The sequence below is a fragment of the Gossypium arboreum genome, chromosome 12 (assembly GCF_025698485.1).
Source record: "Gossypium arboreum isolate Shixiya-1 chromosome 12, ASM2569848v2, whole genome shotgun sequence".
NCBI lineage: Eukaryota > Viridiplantae > Streptophyta > Magnoliopsida > Malvales > Malvaceae > Gossypium > Gossypium arboreum.
The window spans coordinates 89,030,306-89,038,017 of NC_069081.1; the positions used below are offsets into that span (position 1 = coordinate 89,030,306).

Sequence of the window (7,712 nt, forward strand, 5' to 3'; positions counted from 1 at the left end):
CTAAGTGCTTTACAATATTTTAGTTGTTTTATTACTATTGGTATTTTTAGTATTATTATTCCTATTACTTTACTCCTGTTTATCTTATTAATTCAATACATTGTTATTGCTCCACTGATATTATTGGTTCTTGTTGATGATTTTATGCCTAAGTTAAGTTTTAAACGTTCGTAGTACTCTACATCTATATTTTAGTGTCATTTGTTTGTTGATTTAATACATATTTTACTGGCTTATTTATATTCAGTAATCATTTCATTAGTTTCTACTAGGGGTTAAGAGTCTACTTATTTTATCTGCTTGATTAAAGTTGAATTTGTCTGCTTCCTAGTTTGCCTATTATGTTGATTTGTCCAAACTGAATTGTATGTTTAATTTTGTAGAAAATTATGATAAATACTCGCAGGAAAAAGGTCGCAATCCCTGCTTCTAAAAAGCGGAAAGGCCCATGAGCGACATCCTCGGGTGCCACCACTGAGATACGCCATCCATTCCTTCAATTTCCATTAGGGCCCTAGGAAGAATTATTTCAGAATCTACGTGTGGGCCGCATTAGAGCAGGTCCACCTCGCTGATTCAGTTCTGGCCCTCCGTGCCACCACTCTCTGGGACCGCTTCTTTGATATCATCGAGCTGACGTATCTAGATTTCACTTTAGAACTATGCTCGACGTTTCAGTTGCAAACAGTTATGGCAAAGTACGACGACTATAATAACCCAAAATTCACGGGCACCGGAAAAGTGAGTTATAGGGCCTCCGTCTTAGTGAAATAAGTTCAAAAATAATTATTAAAAATATTTATGAGCCTAGTGGTGTGTCTAATTAGGATCTAATTAGGTGAATTTAGCTTAATTTAGAGTAAGTAATAAAAAGGATTAAATTGAATAAAGGGTAAAAGTTTAATTATAAAGCAATAGAAAATAAAAAGGATTAAAATGGCAATTAAGCCATTGACTACAAATGAGGCGGCATATTGGTGAAATAAAATCAAAGATTTTTTAGGTTTTATATATTATAATGATTATTATTATGGTTTTATATTAAATTATTATAATTATTAATTAACATTATGGTTTTATATTAGATTATTATTATTAGCATTACAATTAAATAAATTAAATAGAAGATAATTGTATGGTAATAAAATATACATGTGTAAGAATTGTATTGGTACAATTGTAATTTAAATATTTAATTACTTATAATTTAAGTATAAAGATATTTTATAATTATTAATTGTATTAATTAAATCATGAGATTTTTATTTGATAAGCAAATTAGATAATGACATTTGTAATAATATAAATATGTACACTTGTTATATAATTATTAGTTTACTTAATATTAAAGTAAAAGATATTTTAATATATGATATTAATATTATATTATGTTAATAAAATAATAAAGCATAAAAAGAATTAAGGAAACAAAGAAACAAAACAAAAGAAACAGAAACGAAGCAGGGAACAAAACGAAAACAAGGGAAGAAAAAGGGAAAGAAAATAAAAAGGGAAATTGGGATTTTAAAGCTTCAAGTTTAATTGGTAAGCTTAATTAAGTTATTTTCTCTTAATTTTGATATTTTAGAAGCTTTAAAACAAGTTTTGATGAAATTAAGTTGATAATTCAAGAGTTTACATGTTTCCAAATATGGTTCATGTTGGATAAATTATGGAATTAGGGATTTAATTGAATGAATTCTACGTTAGAACTGATTAAGGGATTAAATTGTAAACTAGGCTATAAGTTTTATGTTGAAGGGACTAAATTGAAGAAATTTCGAAATTAGGGAAATATGCTGAAAATTTTATAGTTAAATATAAGTTTAGACAAAATTTGAATAGAAAAAGAGAGTGAATTGGATTAAGAAAATAATTAAGTTTAGTTAGGATTAAATTGGGAATAAGGTAGGAATTGTTTAGAAATTTAATTATTTATTATAATTAATGCTGTAAATAATAATATAAATTACTATTATTTTCGTAGCCAACAAAGAACCTGAAACGTCAGCATCGAAAGGAAAGGAGAAAGTCATCGAGGACTAAAACGGGAGAATTACGGTGTGTATTACTATAATTCAAATTTTAATTATTATTGATTGCTGAAATTTTAATTGTTATGTATGGTAAGTAAAACTTGAGGTAAGTATGTGATTATTTGAAAAGTGTATTGATTGAAAAATAAATAAATGGTGACAATTGTATGGTGTTGATGGTATACACTTGTATGAAAATTAATTTGTATATGAATTAAGATAATAGATATTTGAATTGAATGAGTATTGAAAATTTTTGTGTAAATTAAATTGAAATTAGAAAAAGTAAATAATACCCTATTAACTTGTCGGACTAGATTTGATACAAATGGCATGTCATTGGATTTGTGATGTGATGAGGAGATTGTAGTTCGGTAGAAGATGTTTCGTTATTATATACTTGATTTATCCGAAGAGGCACTTAATGCCTTCTTGGTGTGTTATGGAGGATTTAAAATATTCTGGGTGTGTTTGGGTTGGACATTCTGGTGTGTTTGGGTGGAAATTCGCGTATCTGTCATAGTCCGAGCTTTGTTAATAGGGTAAATAATTGAAATGAAATTTTAAAAATGAGATTATTTATTTTAGCACTATTGAAAAGTACGAGAAAGAATGTATGAACTAAATTATGAATTGAGTTAGTATGAGAAAAATGAATTATGAATTTAAGATTTATGAAGTAAAATAATTATATATAAAAGTTGTTTAAATAATTATAAAATTTATGGTTGATGTTTGTAATTTATTAATGTTAAATAGTCTTGATTTATAGTAATACCACTGAGTATATCCATACTCAGCGTACGGTTGTTTCCATGCGCAGGTTAGTAGAAGTCAAGTGTCCCGACTCAGCATCCAGAACAATCCCGGCTCCAACACAAACTTGGTGATGTATATTTTTCTTTTGGGTAAAGGTGGCATGCACATAGGTGTTGTTTAGTCACTTGAATATGTATATTACTTTGAGTAGTGAAGGATGAATTATAAGATTTAGATGGTTAAATGAAATGGTAAGGAAAGTACATGATATTTTGATACATGAACATTAAGTTGTTAAATGAATGAAGTTTATAATCAATTTTGAATGATGCTATGATAGTTATTAAGTTAAAATTATGTTAATGATATAAATATTAGTTATATGAATGTGAAACATTGGTGTTGGTGATTTTGGTTTGAATTTGCAGGAGGTTTACGTAAAAATAAGCAGAAATGCTGCCAAAATTTTTTTATAAAAAAAAATTTGGAATACTTGAATGTGAAAAATAAAATAGAATAAAATAAATAAAAATAAAGAACACAAAAATTTTACGTGGAAACCCTTTCGGAAAAAAAAAACCACGGGCAGAGGAGAAGAAAATTCACTATGTCGAAAAATTTTTACACAAATACAAGAGGAATAGACTATGTCTATTTATAGGCTTGCAAAGCCATATTCTAGTAGGATTGAAACACCTTATCCTAATCAATATAAAATAGATGGAGTTTAATAAGGTTTAAAACCTTATTCTAAAATAAAATAAAAGAAGTCTAGTTCTATATGGATTTTACTTTTATTTTATTTTCCATCGTATTTTATTTAAATAAGAATTTGGGTCACTTAATTCTAACAATCTCCACCTTGACACAAATTCTCAATGAACAAGTTCTTCATCGCGAACTTTCAATAAACAAGTTCTTCACCTCTTCCAAAAACCCCTTAAGGGTTTAACTTCAACAATGAACACCAACCAAGTCTAAGCAATGCTCAAACTTGGTTATAGGAAGTGACTTAGTCATCATATCTGCAGGATTTTCATGAGTGCTAATTTTGCTCACAACAATATCACCACGAGCAATAATATCACGAACAAAATGATACCGAATATCAATGTGTTTTGTTCTCTCATGAAACATTTGATCTTTTGTAAGAAAGATGGCACTGATCGTCACAAAATCTTGTCTGATTTGAAGGTCTTCATTGAGTTCACTAAATAGTCCCTTCAACCAAATAGCTTCTTTACAAGCCTCAAGAATCGCCATGTACTCAACTTCAGTGGTAGACAAAGCGATCGTAGTTTGCAAAGTGGCTTTCCAACTAATTGCACAACCTCCGATTGTAAAGACGTAACTCGTGAGAGATCTTCTTCTATCAAGGTCTCCAGCAAAATCAGCATCAACATACCCTATAACTCCATCTTTAGTTCTTCCAAACTGTAAGCAAACATTAGTAGTGCCTCGTAAGTATCTTAAAATCCATTGAATCGCTTTCCGGTGTTCTTTACCGAGATTCGCCATGTATCGCTAAGCGCACCGACGCATATGATAAATCGGACGTGAACAAACCATAGCATACATGAGAGATCCTCTTGCACTAGAGTATGAAACATGTGACATGTACTCAATCTCATTATCGATTGAGGAGATAAGGCCGATGAAAGTCCGAAATGGGTCGCTAAAGGAGTACTAACGAGCTTAGCACTCGCATATTAAACTCGCAAAGAACTTTCTCAATGTACCCTTCCGACTTAGGTACAATTTACTTGCTTTTCTATCTCGAGAATCTCCATACCAAGTATCTTCTTTGCTGGTCCTAAATCTTTCATCTCAAATTCTTCACTTAGTTGGGCTTTAACCTTTCTTATCTCTCTTTATCTTTTCTTTGCTATCAACATGTCATCAACATAAAGAAGTAGATACACAAAAGAACCATCACTTTTTTCTTAAAGTAGACACAACTGTCAAAACTACTTCTTTTGAAATCATGAGAAGTCATAAAGGAATCAAACCTCTTGTACCACTTGTCTTGGTGATTGTTTCAAACCGTAAAGGGACTTTTTCAAGAAGCAAACATAGTCCTCTTTTTCGAAACTATAAAACCCTCTCGTTGTTGCATGTAAATATCTTCCTCAAGTTCTCCATGCAAAAATGCGCTTTTACATCTAACTGCTTAAGCTCCAAATCATGCATGGCAACAATACCAAGCAAAGCTCGAATCGAACTATGCTTAACAACTGGAGAGAACACATCTGTGAAGTCCACTCTTGGAATTTGATCAGAACCCTTTGCAACAAGCCTTGCTTTATATCCGGGTTCTTCAACTCCGAGTCCCTTCTTTCTTTTTAAACACCCATTTACAACGAATGCCTTTTTACCTTTAGGAAGTTTTACAAGATCCCATGTTCTGCTTTTTGTGGAGTGATTTCATCTCCTCTTGCATAGCAAACATCCACTTTTCGAGTCTTCACGACTAATCGCCTCGGAATAATTAAATGGCTCTTGATTCGCATCTATATCTTCACCACATTTAAAGCATAAGCAACTAGATCAACCTCGGCATACTTCTTTGGAGGTTTAATTTCTCTTCTTGTCCTGTTTTTGGCGATAGAGTATTGCGGTGAAGAAGCAACTCTATTCTCAATTTTGTCTTGGCTTGAGGAGTTGATTCTCATTAATCGATGCTCCACCGCTTTTGGTTTTCTTTATTGGAAGAGTCTTTAAGAGATAAGTTAGGTAGCATAGTAGTTTCATCAAAACAACATCTCTGCTAATCACAACTTTTCTATTTTCGGACACCATAACTTATAGCCTTTTACACCAGCTTTATAACCAAGAAAACGCATTTAATGGATCTCGGTTCCAATTTTCCATTATCAACATGAGCATCGCAGAACACCCAAAAATCTTTAAATCGTAATAATTAGCGGGATTACGGACCATACCTCTTGTGGAGTCTTTTCTCAATGGCAACGGATGGAGATCGGTTGATCAAAAACATGCAGAGAGGTCGCTACGCCCAAAATGACTTGATAAGTTGGCATTTGACAATATACATCGAACCTTCTCCATGATCGCTTCATTCATTCGTTCGCAACGCCGTTTTGCTGTGGAGTATGACGAATCGTCAAGTGTCTCATGATCCTTCGACTTGCACAATCTATTAAACTCATCGAACGTAACTCTAAGCCATTGTGCATGCATTTGAGGTATTTTATCTGCTTTCCGTCGTTTTTCAATCATAATTTTCCAAGACTTAAATGTGGAAAACACATCGCTTTCTGCTTCGAAGAACGCCCAAACTTTTCTCGGAAAAATCATCAATAAAGGTTAGCATATAATTAGCTCCACCTCTCGAAGGCACTCTGACGGCCCCACAGATCGTAATGGATATACTCCAACGTTTCCTTCGTGTTATGGATTCCTCTAGTGAATCGAACTCTCTTTGCTTCCCAAAACACACGGTGCTCAGAAATTCGGTTTGCAAATTCCTTGCCCATTAAGAAGTCCTCTTTGCTTAATTACGCCATGCCATTCTCACTCATATGCCCTAGGCGCATATGCCAAAGTTTAGTAATATCATCATCGACAAGGAAGAGGAAGCGATTTGCATCACCGATATGATAGAACCACAGAAACATATAACTTGGCAATCTTTCTTTGCCCTTTCATCACAACAAGGGACCCTTTGGAAATCTTTAAAACCCCACTTTCACCGTGTGTATCTGCACCTTTTGAATCAAGAGTACTCAACGAAATTAAATTTCTTTTCAATTCGGAACATGCCGCACGTCACTAAGTGTTCGACAACTCCATCAAACATCTTAACTTTAATTGTTCCAACACCGTGATTTTACATGAAGCATTATTTCCCATCAAAACAACACCTTCGAGATCTTGTTTCATAAGTTGTAAACCAATCCCGATTGGGACTCATGTGGAAGGTGCACTGAATCAAGTATCCACTCCTCTCGCCACTTTAGAATCATTGATGAAGCAACTAGAAGTTCACCATCGCTGTAGTCTTCTACAACATCGCCTTCACCGGAATTTTCATTTGTTTTCCTTTTGATTCGCAGCCTCCTTTTAATCTTATTTTGTAGCTTATAGCACTCAGATTTAATGTGCCCTTTCTTCTTGCGAAGTTGCAAGTTTTACCTCTGTTTGAAGATTTCGATCTACCCTTAGATTTACCACGAGGATTCCGTTCTCGTGTTCTACCACGATCATCATCAACATTCCGGTCTTGTCTCCCACGAACAATGAGACCCTCTCCACGAGAGTTGGGTTTAACCACAAGATGCTTCATCTTATCATACGAGGTTAAAGAATCATAAACCTCATCAAATGTGAGAGACTCATGGCTATATAAAATCGTGTCTCTAAAGGTTGAATAAGACGGGGCAACGAACAAAGTAGAATCAACCCTAGATCTTCCTTATCATCTTGAACCTCCATGGCCTCCAAGTTTGAGAGAATTTCTTTAAACAACTGTTAAGTGTTCGTGTACGTATGACACCTTCCTCCAAACGATGAGCATAAAGACGCCGCTTCATATGCAACTTGCTTGTTAGAGTTTTCGACATACATATTTGTTCTAGCCTCTTCCATAATGCAATGGCGGTTTTCTCTTTCATCACATCCTGCAAAATTTCGTTGGACAAATGCGAGATGTAATTGTGTTAATGCCTTTCGATCCTTACGCTTCTTCTCTTCATCTGTTAATGTCGAAGGCATCTTATCTATCCTAGCAGGGCATCCTCTAGATCCATCTGCAAGAACGCTTGCATCTTAATTTGCCACAACGCAAATCGGTGTTGCGATCCAACAATGAATTTCATACTTCAAAGACGCCATTACCGTGATCGAGATGAATAACCCGGCTCGATACCAATTTGTGAAAAATAAAATAGAATAAAA

At 33.7% G+C, this 7,712-nt stretch overlaps 1 long non-coding RNA gene across 1 annotated transcript; it reads left to right on the plus strand.

The window, feature by feature from the left end:
- Window positions 1-1,886: 1,886 nt before the first annotated feature.
- LOC128285212 (uncharacterized) lies at window positions 1,887-3,114 on the plus strand. The gene is made up of 2 exons (XR_008275659.1): window positions 1,887-2,061; window positions 2,860-3,114. It is a non-coding gene; the product is annotated as an uncharacterized LOC128285212 (long non-coding RNA).
- Window positions 3,115-7,712: the final 4,598 nt, after the last annotated feature.